Consider the following 18,528-nt stretch of genomic DNA (forward strand, 5'->3'; position numbering starts at 1 on the left):
TTTTTACTGCAGTAATTTTTAAAAAATTTAAATAATAACACATAATAAGGGACATAAATTGGATCATTCTATCCAATTTCAGAAAACTGAAGAGAAAATATTTGCAACCTCGTCCATGAAGCCAGCATTAACCTGAGTTCAAAAACATTAGAAACAGTTGTCAATGCCCACCATGAACATAGATGGAAAAGTTCCACCCAAAATTTAACAAACCCAACAACATATAAATAGAACAAGAAATCATGACCAAATGGAGTTCATGCTAGTTTACCACTCTAAATGCAACCTAAAGCTAGGTATGGTGACATGTAACTAATCCCAGCTGCTCAAGAAATGGTGGCAGGAAATCTAGACTCTAAAAGGAATTAATTCAAGGGGCTGGGGAGATAGCTCGGTAGAGTAAGTGCCTGCCTGGCAAGCACAAGGCCCTGAGTTAAATACCCCAAACTGCAAAAAAAAAAAAAAAAGTTAAAAAAAATAAATAAAAGAAATTTTAAAAAACCTACAGTTAACATCACCTTAATAATGTAAGACTGGCCAGGGAGATAGCTCAGTAGATTAAGCGCCTGCCTGACAAGCGCAAGGTCTTGAGTTCAATCCCTGTTACCGCAAAAAAAAAAAAAAAAAAAAAAAAAAGTAAGGCTGGTTATATTCCTATTAATGTAAGAAGCAAGATGGCAACTCTTACCATTTCTTGCAACAATATGCCAGAGGTTCTGCCTCAGTTTAGTAAAGTAAGATGTAATAAGCTTTCAAGTGAGAAAGGGAGACTCAAACTATCACTGGTTTTTTTTTTTAACCTTATTTCTATGGTTCCTAGGGATCAACCCCAGGCCCTTCTACATGCTAGGCAAGTGCTCTACCTGGGCCCTCACAATATTTATTTTTAAATGAAATGATTATTTACGTAGAAAATCCAACAAAATGTACTAAAAAGCTAATAAAAGAATATGACAAAGTTACAGGATACAAGATTTACACATAAAACAACTGTATTTCTATGTTAGCAATGACAATTTGTATTTTAAAGTTTTAAAATATTATTTAAAACACTCAAAATATGAAATACTTAGGACTAATCTGAAAATATACACAAAATCTACACTTTAAAAGATTGCTAAGAGAAATCTTTAAAAATCTAAGGGTAAACAGTTATTTGACAGAGATTGTTAAAAGAATATGAAAGACAAATCACAGGTTAAGATAAAATATCACAAAGCTGATAAAGAATCCGTATCTAGAATAAAGAACTCTCACAATTTAAGGAAACCCAATAAATAAGGATATAAAAGATTTGACACTTTACTAAAGGAATGACAAGCCCATGAAGATATGCCTAACACCAAATCCTTAGGAAAATGTGAACTAAAATCACAATGAGATATACTATGAAGATATACTAGCAGAATAACAACAATCCAAAAAGACTGGTCAGTTTTACTAAATGGTGTCACAAAAGTGGAACAACTGAAATTCTCATGTACCACTAGCAGAATTTAAAAGAAACAACTTAGAAAACACTCTGGTGTGGTTTTAAAAAAATTTTACACATCCCTGTCATCTAACTCCGAGGTAGTTACAAAAAGAGAACATATGTCCAAAGACTTCAATGTAAGAATTCAAATTTGTGTATAATTTATAAGAGTCCAAAACTCAGATATTGAAATGACCATCAACAGTGAAGAGACATATAAAGTGTAGCAATGTATATCCATACCAGAAAATAATTTCAAAACTAAGAAGAAATAAACTACTGATGCACCCTACAACACAAATAAATCTCAAAATATTTACACTGAATGAAAGAAGCCAAACAAAAAGAGTACCTAGGATATAATTCCACTTATATGACACCCTAGACTAGGCAAGCTAATTTATAGTGACAGAAAACATATCAGTGGTTGCCTGGAGATAGAGGCACAGGAGCACAGGAGTAGGATTACAAAGTGGTACAAAGAAACTGGGGGGAGTGATGGATACATTAATTAAATTTACTGTGGTGATAGTTTCATGTGTAGTGAATATCAATTATATATGAATAAGGCTGTATTTCAAAAGAGCAACCTGAATTTTATAATACCCATTTAAATTATATCTATTTCGCCAGTACCCTGAGATGCATTCTAGCAAAGTAACTGATATAACTTCCTTGAATACACCTTTTCCTTTGACCTTTATACTATATAAACACAATTAAAGTAAATTACTGTTGGATGGAAAAGTAAACCAACTGGTCTCCCTGGACGCACAGTAGTCTATTTTCTGGTTTCAAATAAACCTGAATGTTTAACTACCAGTACTTATGCTCAGTCACTTAATTTTGAAAAAATTACTCCTGGAGGCTGCTCTAAAGCAACTCATTAATTCCAACTAATAATTACTGCACTTGTACTCTATTCTGGCATGTAAGTACCAGATTTCACAGAGAAGGGCCAGTACCAAATTGCATAGCTGTTCTGAACTCTTGGAATAATCACTAAGATTTTAATCACAGTACTTCACACAAAAAACAGCAGGGGAAACAGGCTGCAGACAAACTTGTCCAAAGTCTGCTAATTCAAACTTTGAATGACAATGTGTTTTTACTGCAGTAATTTTTAAAAAATTTAAATATTCACCCTATTTTTTTATCTTATATACTTGACAGCTTATCAAGGGCATCCATTTGAAAACCTTCTACTACCTTTTCTCCCTTGAAGTGATATTTTTTAGGCTTCTTCTCTAAAAGAATCTAATAAGCACATGTGACGGACTTAAAAAAATCAATAAAAATTCCTTGTTAGAGATAACTGCAGATGACATTACCTTAAAAATATTTTTTCCTCCTCTAAATTTTTCAATCTGCCTCTGAACTGTCATATTTTGTGTTCTCAAAGGAGTAATTTTACTAAACAATAAGCTTTCAGAGACTTATGACTTGACATAATAATCCCTTGTCACAAGTGCTGAACACATCAGACCCAATTCATAGCCACATTAAACACTGCTAATGTTCTAAGTGTTCAGTAACCATGGCATTCCAGACCACAGGTTCTATGAGCGTAGTTTATAAATATTCTCATTTCCATAGAGAAGCAATGTCCACTAAAAAAAAGATGAAAAACCAAACGACAGTCTTCAGTAATTTTTTTCAGATTTTTAAAAATGAAAATGGTTCTCTTTTAGACATAATGGGGGAAAAGTTTATCTTGCAATAACATTCAACAGCTAAGAGTTAAAATTATGAAACTTCGCCAAAGAAGAAAGTGATCGATGATGTAGAGTGTGCCTAAGGAGAGTCACATGGAGAGAAAACATTTTCTCAGGCTTTCACAGAGAGCACATTGGCCAAGCAATGGCCGTGACTCATCCACATGGCTGACACTGACAGAGGATCTACAATCTGAGGTACAGGATCTCAGGATCAATCCTGAGGGGATTTTACTGACCTTATCAGACCCAAAAGCTACAACTCTTGTTGCATAGGTCCTGCTTTACCTTGGTCTTAACCATCCAGCAGAAAAGTATAAAAACAAAATATAAGAAGTAAAGCCATGCTGTTATGTTGAGCTATAGGGGACTCAGGTCAACAATTTCTGACATTGCCAGTCAAGCGGAGGACCCAATGCTATTATGGGCTACTGGATTCTTTTAGAATATTTTGCTGAGTTTACACACCTACAATATTCAAATAACAGAACTTAACAAAAAAAGGGGATACAGATGAATGTCCATTTTGTATCTGTGTATTCAAAGTGGTTAGGATAGATATATAGTTACACTGTCTTAATGAATAGAGCAATTTGTTTTAATGGTGTCTGTAAATAGGATATCATGTCCACATCTTGTACAGCAATTAACCACTAGGAAGAATGTATGCAATGTGTGAATTATTGAAACTGTCTTACCAATTTGATTTGAAACTGTCTCATTGCTACTTGTTTATCAGTAAAACTATAGGAAAAAATAAAAAATAAAAAATAAAATTATGAAAATCACCATCTTGAGAGGCAGCACTGGGGCAAGTGTCAGCCCCTCAGGCACTGGGCAACTCTACCTCACTGAGGAAAACAAGTAAACATGGGCAAAGAAGATCCTAAGAAGCTGTGAGGTAAAATGTCGTCCTATGCATTCATTGTGCAAATTTGCCAAGAAGATCACAAGAAGCACCCAGAAGCTTCTGTTAACTTCTCAAGAGTTTTCTAATAAGTACTCAGAGGTGGAAGATCATGTCTGCTAAAGAGAAAGGAAAATTTGAAGACATGACAAAAGCAGACAACACTCATTATGAAAGAGAAATGAAAACTTATATTCCTCCTAAAGGAGAAACAAAAACAAGTTCAAGAATCTCAATGCACCCAAGAGGCCTCCTTCAGCCTTCTTGTTCTGTTCTGAGTATCGCCCAAAAATCAAAAGAGAACATCTTGGCCTCTCTACTGATGATGTTGCAAAGAAACTTGAAGAAATGTGGAATAATACTGCAGCAGATGACAAGAAGCTGTACAAGAAGGCTGCTAAGCTGAAGGAAAAGTATGAAAAGGACATCGCTGCCTACCGGACTAAAGAAAATCTGATGCAGCAAAAAAAAGGAGTTGCTGGGGGCTGGGGAGATAGCTCAGTGGAATAAGCACTTCCCTGGCAAGTGCAAGGGCCTGAGTTCAATCTCTGGTTCTACAAAAAAGCAAAAACAAAAACAAAAAAAAAAAAAAAAAAAAAAAAAAAGGAGTTGCCAAAGCTTGTTTTTCCTTTTTGTTTTTTGTTTTTGGTGGAACCAGGGTTTGAACTCAGGCCCTTGAGCTTGCCAGGGAAGTGCTTATTCTACTGAGCTATCTCCCTGGCCCCCAGAGCTTCTTTTTCTAGAAGGAAGAGGAGGATGAGGAAGGTGAAGATGAAGAGGAGAAGGAAGAGGAAAATGACGATGAGGATGATGATGATGAATAAGCTGGTTCTAGTTTCACTTTTTTTTTTCTTTTTTGCAGTACCAGGGATTGAACTCAGGACCTTGCACTTGCCAGGCAGGTGCTCAATCTACTGAGCTATCTCCCCGGCCCAGGTATAAGCTGGTTCTAGCGCAGTTTTTTTTCTTGTCTATAAAGCATTTAATCCCCCTGTAAACAACTCCTTTTGAAGAAAAAAATTTGAAATGTAAGGCTGTGGAAGATTTAGTTTTTAACTGTACAGTGTCTTTTTTTTTTCTTGTATAGTTAACACACTATCAAATGTGTCTTTATATAGCCCTGTCCTGGTGGTATTTTCAATAGACACTAATCTTGCCTGGTGCAGTATGGGGGTTGTAAATTGGCATGGAAATTTAAAGCAGGTTCTTGTTGCAAATTAGTTATATATGGGGAAGGTAGTTTTTCATCTTCAGCTGTCTCTGATATAGCTTATACAAAATAATTGTTGTTAACTGAATACCACTCTGTAATTGCAAAAAAAAAAAGTTGCAACTGTTTTATGGACATTCTGAATGCTTCTAAGTAAATACAATTTTTTATTTAAAAAAAAAAAAGAAAGTAACTTTGCCATCTTACCTCCACTACTGAATTAAAATGATGAACTAATGCCAACTGCAGCTTGAGTTCCATTCAAGGTCAGTACCAGTTTGTGGTTCTTCATTACACTTCCACTGTCAATCACTGCCAACCACTACTTTTTTTTAGACTGGCTCAGGTTGCCTTAAGGGCGGGTTGGTAAGGCAGGTGGAGCTGGGGATCGCAGTTCAATGCTGCTCCTGACTGCATCTGCATGAGCAGGCACTTAAACAACCAAGCTAACAGGCAGCCTCCCCCCACTACATTTTATGTGGTAGGAAAATACTGTTTGATCACCTAACATCTACTGGCAATTGATCACATGCTTGACACTGTATTAAACCTCACATGCACACCTCTGTTCTCCCTTATAATAACACTGTAATGGAGCATTTTACACATACACAGTATGTTACTGACTTTAAGTCACTTGTCCAAGGTCACAGAGCTATTTCCTATTGCTACCAGCAGAGAGGACATCTTGAGTCTTTTAGTGAGGAGTCATCCAAGGAGGCCCCCAAAAGAAACCACATCTGCCCAAGAATGTAGACTTATCTCATCATGAGCTACTGGTACTTAATTCTTTTCAATTCAGTTATTTTTCTCTAATTAATGTTAATCTATGTTAGTATAAAAGCAAAATGATACAACGGCAGAGCTGGTTGCATAAAACCATTTATCTTCTATGCACTGGAGTTTAGGTAGCCTTTGTAACCTTAATCCTACAAAGTCAGGCAATATTTCTTTAGTAAAAATGCCTCGACTATTTTAGTGATCTTACCAGTAGTGCTACTCTCGTTTAATATGTCTTTAAATATTTAAAACAATTACGATTTTAAATGGTAACATGTTAATCACATAAGCAAGTAGTATAAAGCTGTAACAAACAATATATGAACCAGTAGTTTATACCTTTCTTCCTTTATAAAAGATTCTATATATCATTAATGAGAGCAAAGAAAGGTGGTAGGTTCATTACAGTGCTGGGAATCAAACCCAAGGCCTTGCAAAAGCTAAGGGAATGTTCTAAATGTTCTATCACTGAGCCACCCTCTAGCCTGCAACAGCAGTCTCCTAAAGGTGTTTGTAGAGTCCCAGTGGGGTGCCAGTCTAGCTTTCAGGAAAACCCCTATTTTACCTAGCTTATATTTGACAGTTCACAAACACATTTAGAAAGTTTACATAAGCCACACAACTGATCCCCTTTTAGAATTTCCATACACTATTTTGCTATCAAGACACAAAATAAAACTTAAATTCAGAATTCCCTAAGAGTAAGAACTAGCTTATATAGGTATGTATCAGCATGTATATGTATAAGTAACTCAGAGTTACTTATCAGTGTAAGCATATATTTTCACATGCAAATTCTTTCCTTAATTAAGACTAAATTAATCAGACTAAATCTACAGAGACAAAACACTTGGGTTTATCAACCATCCCTCCTCTAGCACCTACCAATAATCTAATGTTCCTTTTGGAATTGTATTTATCAATCACTAAAAAATCCTAAAATTTACCAATTAGAAATACTGTATAGGAATATGTGAAAGTGATCTTGTCTTAAGTGGTGCATTAGAGTGACCCTGATGAGCCAAGAGGCCAACTGAAAGAGAGAGTAAGGCCTTCTTTCATCAAGGTCCTATGTTTAGCATCATCTATATAAGAGCTGCTTACTTCCATTCTGACATCTAGGCTGGGAATTTTTCTATCTAAATGGTATTACTTTTGGTGAATTTATTAGTAAAAGCAAAGCTGACTTGTTTTGACTAAAGTCATTTCAAAAAAAACCAGAATAAACTATATTATATTAGATATGTTTTAATTACTTATTCTACAAGCTAATAAGGGTGTCTCCAGAAATCAATAATCTTTCATTTTGGTGCTATAATTGGTTTTAAAAGTAATACAATGTGTAAGGGACTGCAATCTTGACCTAGAAATTTTTCATGCAATTTCTTAGCTAACCTAAGCATGGGATTCAAAAATCAGTATTTTGATCTCATCATTAAAATAAAAAATATACTGTCTTTCCCTGCCTTTAGTAGCTTTGTTAATTTTCAGGGTACATAATGTCTTACTCTATTTGATATTTGTTCAAATTCTGAGAGAATAAGCAATAATCTACAATTCAAGTGAAAATGATTTCAGTTATTTTTAAATAATCACAGCAAAATATCAATTACAGCAATACAGCAATTTTCAAACCTGGGCTATTATAATTTGAGTTCCTAGAAATGTTCTATTAACTTGATAGTTTTTAAAAGACACTAGCCCATATTTGAAGCCAAATTTAATGAAAGTTCATTGGTAAAAATTAAACAAATAAGTAAAAATGCCTTGGGCTAGGGAGATAGTTCAGTAGCATAAGAGCCTGCCTGGCAAGCGCAACCACCCGTGTTTGATCCCTGGTACTGCAAGCTGTGCCAGCCACAAGAATGGGCATAGTAGTGCACATCTGTAATCCCAGTGCTGGGAAGGCTGACACGGGAGTACCACTATGACTCTGAGCTGTGCAGTGAGACCTTGTACGAAATAAATGATTTTTTTAAATGCCTTACAATTCTACTGACTAGGGGAACAAAAGAATTCTAGGTAATAAATAGCAATATTAAAAAATACAACTAGCCCTCCATATCCATTGGTTGTGCATCTATGGATTCAATCAACTGCAGTCAGATTTTCTTCTCTTTATGGTACTCAGGATTGAGCCTAAGGCCTTTGTACTGAACTATATCACAAGCCCTTTAATTTTTTAATATTTTTATTTATTTATTTTTTACTTTAGGACAGGGTCTACAGGGTCTCACTACATAGATCAGACTCCTAGTGATCCTATTTACAGCCTCCCATGTGCTAAATTACAGGTACGTGTGCCACCATGCGCAGTCTCAATGCACCACCGGGGCAGGGTCTACCCCTGCATCTTTTTTATTTTGGGATGGGTTCTCTCTAATTGCTAAATTGCTCTAGGGCTTGAACTTGCAATCTTCTTGCCTCAGGCTCCCAGGGTGCTGAGATTATAGGTATGTGCCACCCAGAATGTTGGGTATCTGATGCATACTCAACTTCAATTTGCTTTCATTCTGTACATTTACAGGCATTCTAGGTCATTATTCCTTAAATGATACAGAATAGAAAATATTCCCGTAGTGTCTACATGAGACATTAAGATAAACTAGAAACAATATAAAGTACATGGAAAAATATGTATAAATTGTATATAAATATTACATCATTTTATATAAGGGACTATAGCATCTATAGATCTTGGTATCCACACGAGCTCTGGAAACAATCCCCCAAAGACACTAAGAGCTGACTAAATATGCAATTTATATAATATTGTGTCATCTGGCAGGGTGGTAGGACAAAAGTGTTTAGCCTTCAAGGGCAGTACAACTGTACTTACGCCTTAAAATTTAAAAAGACAGACCAACCACTACTCCCAAGTGGGAACATAATATTACTACTTTATATATAAAAGCAATTATATTCTAAAATTTAAATAACAACCATGGTGTATCCAAGCTACCAATATTTCTGTTTTCCTGAATATGGAGGAAAGAGACTTGGAAGCATACTCATTTCAAAATTAAAGGGTAAAAACCAAAGTCAAATTCCATTTCTAGACTAGTATTCCAATAGTTATTAAGAGATAGAAATCAGGAGTTAGATTTCAAGATGCCAAGATTTAAAATCTGCAACTCATTTTATTTTTATATAAAAGATGGAACTAGGTTAACATCTGCTATTCAGAATATAAAATTATTGAATATAAAATCTTGATGTAAACTAAATTCTTACTTTTAAGGTGAACTTCCAGTCCTTTCCATTCACAGATAGAATTTGACTAAAGTTCCCTCTTTTATATCTCCAGAGTTGATCAAAGCACATTTTCTTGGTACAATCTGTATTGTTCCAAGTGTTTTATAAACATCTCTCTTGATAGTTTACAGGAGTGATCTGAAATCATATCCAAAGTTTCATTCTGAGTCAGTTATTCCTAAAAGAAAATAGAATTTCTCTGTCTTTATCACCTTTATTTCCTTTTTTGTCATAACTCTAATTCTATTTTGTCTCAAAAATAAGAAAACTCCACTGGCAGGATTAATACCAGTTAATTACTGGCACAATTAAATAGTACACAAACCAAAGAGTAAAATAGTAATAGTAGTAGTAGTTGTAGTAGTAATGATTATAATAATGAAAAGGAAGATTATTTCATTATTTAGACATGAAAATTACATCTCCATAATATGTGAATTTTTATAAATGCCCCTTAGCAAGTAGCAGCAACTCTCAAGAAATGTCAACCATTTAGCCCTCCACTGATAATTCTTAAATCTGTATTTTGTATCCTCATCTGAGAGCCAGATGATCTCTAGTTACCTGCATGCCTTATTCATAGACTCAGACCCAGTACCTACCAAGAGCTGAGTGTAATATTCTAGGTTCTAGAGACTCAAAAAAAAAAAAAAAAAAAATAGTCCCTGTCTCTAAAAGTACTCTAATCATAAGAAAGTCAATCAAATAATCATAAAAATATGTAGCATGCTGTTATGTCCCACACTAACTGTAGTCAAAAACTACCTCTGTTTACTTCCTACATTTGGACTGGCTCGGCCCCAAATCTCACTCTTGGATAGAGATGGTGCCATCATTAGCTACCAAAGCCACAAACTTGCAAGGCATTCTTGACCTCTAACTTCCTCTTTGGACTTTAACAATAGCCCAGTCTGGCTCAAATTCCCACAGTGGACATGCACAGATAGCTCTACTGGACATCCCTTTCCCACCTCTGCAAACTCTTTTTTTCTTTTTTTTTTCAAACTCTTGATGATACTGATAAACAAGGTCAGGAATGTTTCTGGGACTTTAAAAACTAGCTGAGAGAAGCTTTCTCTTTTGTTGGAGAGTATGAAGATAAGGCCCCATCATGTGGTCATGAGTGCAGTTGAATTCTCAAAAGTGCCTAAACTCATCCTAGTTTTTTCAGTACTTCTGTCCTTTAGCAATTTTCTCCAGGAATTTTTCAACTAACCCTCCTTTTTATGTGAATAATCTGAGTATGATTTCTGGTCACTTGAAACAGGGTGTGCTGACTAGTATATCTCCTAAAGATTTCCAGCCTCTTGTCTTCTCCCTCTCTACCACCAGTGCCCCACTATAGGTACTCATAAGCTCTTATTTGGACTAATGTCACAGTCCAGCAGTCTCCTGTCTCTAGTTCTCACAAGTGTCTGTACCACAGAGTGACTATATCACATCCATTCATTCCCCAGTGGACTCTTCAATGGTTCCTGTTAACTGAGTACAAAGTTTAAATTCCTTAACATGATATACTCAACTCTATAATCAATCTTCCTCTCCAACCAAATACCTGTTACTCCTTGCTTCCCATTTTATGCTCTGACTACCTAGAAATACCTGGACTTAGACTTGGACACATATCTACGACACTGAGCCAATTAGAAGGCAGGACATTTTCTCTGCTGAAAACTCAGAAAACCTGAAGAAATTTTTTTTTTTAAATGGCTTTCTTTGGGCTCTCTTCTAAGCATTGAAGTCAGCATATCTATGTCTACCTTATATTACATCAATAATCCTAAACATGGCTGCTATAAATATCTGGTACCAGTGTATATCACACACACAGCAGTAAGCCAGAAGAAAAATTTGCAGATTACAACAAAAAGCTAGGGTTACTCATCCATCTCTGTACAATGGGCACCAAAATCAATTCTGGCCTGGCAAATGAGTTCTGATGCAAATGCAAAGGGAGTCTAGAGACAAAGGGAGCATGAAAAGGAGAGGGCAAGGTAATTTTTAAAAACTAAGATATGTTATATACACAAAGCAACTCCCCATGATGAATACAATCATTATGTACAGCAAACATATATGAATAGACATGAAAAAAGGTAAGGTAATATTCCAAAAACACCTACATCCTCAGGTCCAGACAATACAAACTAGCTAGAGATTTATAAATGCCTATAGGATGATGTATGTGTTCTGAACTATGCAAAACACTGAAAGACATTTTCATGACATTTTTAAAAAGTGAAATGGTTGTTTGGTCAGGACACTTGGTCTTTGCACACTGAATTAAGATGAAAATACTTGAAAACACAAATATTTAGTGGATACTCTAACCTACTATATAATTAGCAGGACACTTGGTTCTGTATAAATTTTTTAAATGGGAGATATTAAAAAATAACTGGCATTTTTTTAACTTATAAGATATTTGAAACAGAAATCTGTACAAGTAACAAAAAAACTTGGCTTGATCAAAATTAAAACTAATTGCTTCAGAGATTATTCATCAAGAAAGTGAAAACACAATCCACAGCATAAACAAAACACTTAAAATTCATATATCTGATAAGGATATGCATATCCAGAATATATAAGGAACTATTATAGCTAAACAATAAAAAGCTCAATTGTTTCAATGAACAGAGTTTGAGCAGGTGATTGTATAAAGAAGATATACAGTACACAAGCACATGAAGATGTTCAGTATCATTAGTCTTTAAGGAAATGCAAATGAAAACCACAATGAAATACTACTTTATACCTATTAGGATAGCTAAATGAAGAAAATAATAAAAGTTTTGGCAAGAACGTGAAAATATGAAATCCTTAAACACTTCTAAGAATGTAAAGCCACTTTAGAAAACAGTCTGGTCTGTTCTCAAAATAATCAGTTACCATGTGATCCATAAATTCCACTTGTAGGTATATATCTAAAATAAATGAAAACATACACCCACTCAAAAATTTGTATACAAGGATTGCAAGTGTAACTGAGAGTACTTGCCTAACATGCACAAGGTTCTGGGTTCTATCAATCCCTAGTACCAGGACACCTACTCACACACATACAAAAATAAAAAACAAACCTTGCACACAAATATTCACCAAAACATGATTAATAGGCAAAAAAGTGAAAACCACCCAAATATCCATCAGCTGATACAGATAAAATGTGATATATCTCTATAATACTATTTAGCAATAAAAAACAAAGTTCTGATATCTGCTAAAACATAGATGAACCTTGAAAACATGCAATGTGAAAGAAGCCAGCTAGAAAAAGTCACATACTGAGTAACTGCATTTATACAACACATACAAAACAAGTAAGGCCATAAAGACAGATGGTAGATTAGTAGCTGCCAGGAACAAGCCAGTAGAAGAGTGGAGAATGACTGCTAGGGGTTAAGTGATTTCTTCTGGAGGTGATAGAAGTGTTTTAGAATTGTGTTCTAGAATTAGTAAACTGGTACATAACTCTGTGAGTATACTAAAAACCAGTATATTGTACACCTTTAAGGGGTGAACTTTATGGTAACTCATCTATATCAATAAGCTACTTTTTTTTAAAATGGCTGCACAAAGTTATACAGTAACACCTCTTAGAGAGACCTAGTTGTACTCCTCTGCCGGTAACAGAATAATCCGCCATAAAAACAGTACTGGCTCAAATGAGGAAATGATTTATTTCCCTATCAATAAATCCCTATAGGAAACAACCATAAAACCAAATCTAAAGTTTTAAAAAAAGATGGCAAAGAACAAAAAGCATGCAATTTGCAATTAGCTGGCAGGTACAGCATACAATAACTGAAGACTGCACAAAGGAAAATGTTTATCAGGACTATTCACTTCCCTTTGATTACACATATTTAAACAAGTCAAAGTCCTTTTTACTCATGAGAAAATCTGCCAGCTTCTTTGTTAGCACAGAGAAAAGAAAAACAAGCATTCTCTCCTATAACCAAATTAACATCCCGCAGAAGGTCTGTTTGTACTTGGCAGTCATGAACCTTTCCTCTCAGAGTGCCATTAAATTAACAAGTCTATGTTGTGTGGAACACAGTGAGCCAGACAGCCTGGCAAGCTCCTAGGCTTTATCCGTTGATGCTGATGAATAGTAGAAATAAAGAAAATGGTGAGTGTGATGGTGGTGGTAATAAAATAGCTTCACCATGTTCAACATTTCAATTATATACAATGGAAAAACTCTAAACTTTCTAATATTCTACCAACAGCCTTCTCTGTCTGTACCTGAGAGAGCATGGCCTTGAAGCTTGAGAGATCTGAACCCAAGTCACAGTTTTGTTTTCTAACCTGCTAGCTACACGCCCAAGGACAAATTTTTATTGGCTGTTGTGAGAACAAAATAAGGTAATGTATGTAAAGAGCAAAGTACAATGCTTAATGTACATCTCCCCATAAAAATCCTCACTTCTCGTAGCTCTTTACAGTAAATATTGCCCTTGGATCTTATATCAGAGTATAGATATTTGACATCTGCCATGCTTCTACCTCAGGGACATATAACAGGCAAAGATCCTAAGAAGATTTTGTATTAACTAATCTTACCCCTTCTGCTTTTCCCCAGATTTGAGGGTAAGAAACCCATCAATAAAGTTTCTTTCAAATGTATTAACTCAGAGCATGATACAAAGCATTCATTCTTCTAGGAGGTATTTAAAAGCACTGAACTGTAAGACATAATGAGAGAAACACTCACTATTAGGGGGAAATGCATATTTTGTAGTGCAATAATTGGTAACCTTTCCATAAAGATTGATGCAATCTGATTATAATTCCCAAGTGTCAGTAATCAGTTCTAAAGGTAAAAGAAAAAAGGAAGTGGGATGGTTTCAAGCACTCCAGAAAAGATGTGGGAGGATATCCTTTCCCATTGACAGTAATTAATGTTTGAGTGATGGCTGCTAGAACATTCTGACTAAAAAATTTCGTTACATTAGAATAGACCGAAATATATTTGAAACAAAACTTACCAGGGTTAACATATACAAACACTTAACCTTCACCTTGATCTACACGTCCTCTCTCAACAAACTAAAGACTGGAAATTTTGTGTAAAATTTCAACTACATAGATTACTATGATGGGGGAAATAATAGCTTTCAGCCATATAACTGCGTTAAATGCCTGCTGAAAGATAATATCTATGCTCTGCAGTCACAATCAAACTCTTTTTGTCTACTTGCAGGCAAATTTCCTTCATGTCACACTAGACAAAGCTTCCAGAGAAACATAAGAAAATTTCAGGAAGGGTAAAGCATTCAGAGCTCAGAGATATTCCTAGGACTTTTTCTAAGCACTGAATTTTCATGGAACTTGTGGCCCACAGCTACTGATCTTCTTCCCTCCCCCTTTTCGAATCTCTATACTTAGAAATTTGAGTTACTAATATCCCTGGAGAAATCAAATCAAGTCATAGATTCTACGGAAGTCCTGAGTATTGTTTTTCACTTGAGAACTTCCATCTATACTATTGTATTCCAGCACTTAAGTTTATTTTCACCTACTATAGTTCCAAACTCTCACTCCAACTGTGAAGATGTTTCGTCTAAGTAGTCTACAGCCACAAACTCTATAGATGAAGATGGAACTTTTCTCTGCCCAACTTTCCAATCAAATGACCACTTACTCTGGCAATGAATTTTAAGTTTTATCTCTAAAATAGGAAGAGAGTATTATTTGTACATTATTACAAATGTACAAAATCCAACCCATTAAATATGTAACAAAGACTTGCAATCCATTTAAATCTAACATACAAACTTTAAAAATATAATTAATAAGAGATACAAATGATAAAGCCTTAATTTTAATTAAGACCTGTTTTAACTACTAGTAGCAATTCCTCATTTTCTAGGAGCATTTTTAAAATCAGGGTTTTAAAGTACATAGTACAGAAATTGATTCATCAGTAAAGTGAAGGTACTGTATAACAAAATGTCTATACTTTCTCAGAAAACAGATTGAAGAATCTAGAACAGTGAAGGCAAACTCATGGCATATATGCTGCAGCAGACACATGAGGCAAGTAACCCCAGATCTAACACATCACAACAGCAAAGATCACATTAACTGTGCAAAAGCACACCAAACGCCAACTTCTATTTTCAATAAAAAGCTATTTGTATAAGATGTTAATGTACGAGCTGTTTTTTCTACACTAAAACCTCATGATTAGGGTTTAAATGCAGTGTTGGCACTTTGCAAGAAATAAGAGGGTTCGAGGTTGCAGTCTGGCCACTTGGTCTCTAAAAGGCTCACCATCATTGACCTACAATGTTAATGTTTTAGGAAAAAAAAAAAAAAAACACAAAAAAGCCCTACAATACTAGATAATTAAACAAAGTAAGATATCACAGGAAAAGTCCAGGGAAACGTCATTAACTTAGGCTCTTCCAGTGAAGAATCAGTTATTTTAGGTTGGCCTCAGTTTTAACTTTAGACAGTTTATTACGAAAGTGTTGCTATGGAGCTTAATGGCAGATGCTGGCTTATTAGGTATGAGTTTTTGAGTTCAATCCCAGCACCATGAAACAAAACACACACACAGTACATGCATTCTTTAGAATCCCATATTCCAATGGAAATAATCTATATGAAATAAGAGACTGAAACACTGTTCAAATCTGTCAGATAATTCCATCTCTCTGTTTATTTTGGCTGTGAAAAATAGACTTAGGAGTCACAAACGGTTCACAAACAGGAACCAGGACAAAGATTTATCCATTGTACTCAACAGTCAGCAATTTCATGAATCCTGGGCTTCATGCATGCAAGACCAACACCTGAGCTACACCCTTGGCCCTTTGAGACAGGACCCTGCTAAATGACCAAGTGTGTCCCCAAATTTTCAATCTTCCTGCTTCAGCCTCCTGAGTATCTGGAATTACAGGTGTGTGCTACCACACCTACCTTTCCATTTTAACAGTACTAACCTATACTGTACAACTAAAATATAGCTCAATCTCTTTCCGTTATGATTTAAAGTATTGAGAGGAGTATGTTAAAACTGCTCATGTCAAAACTATGAAACATGAATAAGATCCTTACACATGATCTAAATCCTTAGTTCTGGATATTTACTTTGCCCTTAATAACAATAAAGCAAAACATAAAAAGTAAATTTAAAACATAGTGATTATAAAAACAATAAGATATAGCCCAAATCAAAATTCTAAACGAAATTTCACAAAATATTATGGTAGCAAGTGTCACCATAGTTCTGTATGTCTAGATCAAGGTGCACATAAAAATCACATGCTAGTTTTCTCCTCCAAGTTAAAATTTAAGGCACTTCTCTTTTACAGTTTAACTTTAACTTTACAATGACAATATATATCAACAATTCAATCCTTTAAAACTGAGTTGGGCATCTGTCATGTACATGGCAGGCATTGTATTAGTTGCTGGATGGAAAGGAGTAAACAGCAGTTCAACAGCATGGCCCCTGACACAAGGTATTCAGTCAACAATATTAATATGGAGAGAGAAAAAAAGCATGCATGACAAGGCAAGTTATATCATAAGACAAAACATTTCTTATATAGGAAAAAGGTAAATTTTAATTGACTTTTTATTATGTCAAAGAACACAAAGTCAATGGCAAGCAGATATCTGCTTCATAGGAAATTTTCCTTGTGTAACTCTTGACTGAAATAAAATCTAAAAAAAAAAAAAAAAAAAAAAAATCATGGATCAGCTCTTCTATCTCCTTGTGACGCCCCCAACCACTCCGCAGCACATTCCCTACCCCGCCTGCCCAGTAGAAATTTCTGCCACATTCTGGGAACCCCCAGAACCACTCCTAGCCCAGACCCGGTGAGTGTGTGGGAGAGCTTCTGGCTACCCTGAGCCAGCAGGAACTACTCGTCCCAGCCCAGGCACAGCGTGGGTGAGACTCTCTTCCACCCCCTTCTAACGCCACCCACCACTCCGCAGCCTCTCCTACCCCAGCTGCCCAGTAGCAATTTCTGCCGCATTCCGGGAACCCCCAGATCCAGTCCTAGCCCAGGCCTGTTGAGTGTGTGGGAGAGCTTCCGGTTACCCCGTGCTGGCATGACCTACTGGTCCCAGCCCAGACACAGCATGGGTGACACCCTCTTTCACCCTCTTGGGATGCCCCCCATCACTCCACAGTACACCCCGACAACCGGCCCACAGAGTAGGAATTTCTGTCGCGTTCTGGGAACTGGCAGATCCAGTCCTAGTCCAGGACCAGTGAGTATGTGGGAGAGCTGCTTCTCCCCCCTACTCCACCTTGTCCCCTCCAGACTCAGCTGAGGCCTGGCACACAGGCCTGGGGTGAAACCCTGCAGCTGCTATCCCTGCAGACAGTATAGGGGACAGAACCACCCAGCTAGTCCAGGAACAGAACATCTTGCCAGAGGGGCACAACAGGTTGACCCCCAAGGGCAGCAACAGGAAGGAACTGAGCACAGCAGCTCGACCCAAGCCAGGCACAACTGGATAAATCCAAACTTCGTAGATCTGCACCTGAACTTCAGTAGGTGCTAAGGCTACAACTGCAACAAAGACCTACAACAAAGATCAGAAGACAGTGCTACAAAATGACAACGAGAAGGAGCAAAATGCAATCTCAGAACCCAAGCCTACCCATAACAAGTGCAGAGGACACTAACACAGAAAAAATTGGGAATCACACAGCTAAAAGGAATGAATCAACGGCATCTGAAATAAAGAAACAGCTGCAGAAAGGTATAGAGGAACTCAGATTGGAAATGAAAAAAGAAATCCCTGAATTAATAACATCTCCAGTAAAGAATCAAACACAGAAACATATGGAGGAAAAGCAATGCCCACCCAGAACAAGTGCAGAGGACACTAGCTCAGCTCAAATGGATGAATTACTAGCGTCGATAGTAACTAAGTCATACTGGATCTCAGAGTGGAATTCTTTTCTACTAGCTAAGCTCAAATGTACGAATTAATAGCGTTGATAGTAAATAAGCAACAGCAGAAAGTTATAGAGGAACTCAGAGCGCAATTCTTCTCTGAAATAAAAAAAGAATTCTCAGAACTCATAGCATCTGAAGTAAAGAATCAACTACAAAAACATAGGGAGGAAACCCAATCTGAAAAAAACACTGCAGTAAAAGAATTTATAACTGTTTCTAAAGAAGACATTGATAAAAAAAAAAAAATACAG

The 18,528-nt window shown here is 36.1% G+C and overlaps 1 protein-coding gene across 6 annotated transcripts in view; it reads right to left on the reverse strand.

Moving 5' to 3' along the window:
- Mkl2 (MKL1/myocardin like 2) overlaps nt 1-18,528 on the reverse strand; it is a 235,419-nt gene that overhangs the window by 188,344 nt on the left and 28,547 nt on the right. Inside the window, exon 3 of one of the 6 annotated variants that reach the window (XM_023704377.1) lies at nt 9,321-9,479. The exons of 4 other annotated variants lie outside the window; for them this stretch is intronic. The gene's annotated coding sequence lies outside the window, so the exon portion shown is untranslated. Of the gene's footprint in view, nt 1-9,320; nt 9,520-18,528 lie in introns of all 6 variants that reach the window. One more of the 6 variants, XM_023704376.1, reaches the window with a different exon arrangement.

This window comes from Octodon degus, unplaced genomic scaffold (assembly GCF_000260255.1).
Source record: "Octodon degus isolate 3935 unplaced genomic scaffold, OctDeg1.0 scaffold00195, whole genome shotgun sequence".
Lineage (NCBI taxonomy): Eukaryota > Metazoa > Chordata > Mammalia > Rodentia > Octodontidae > Octodon > Octodon degus.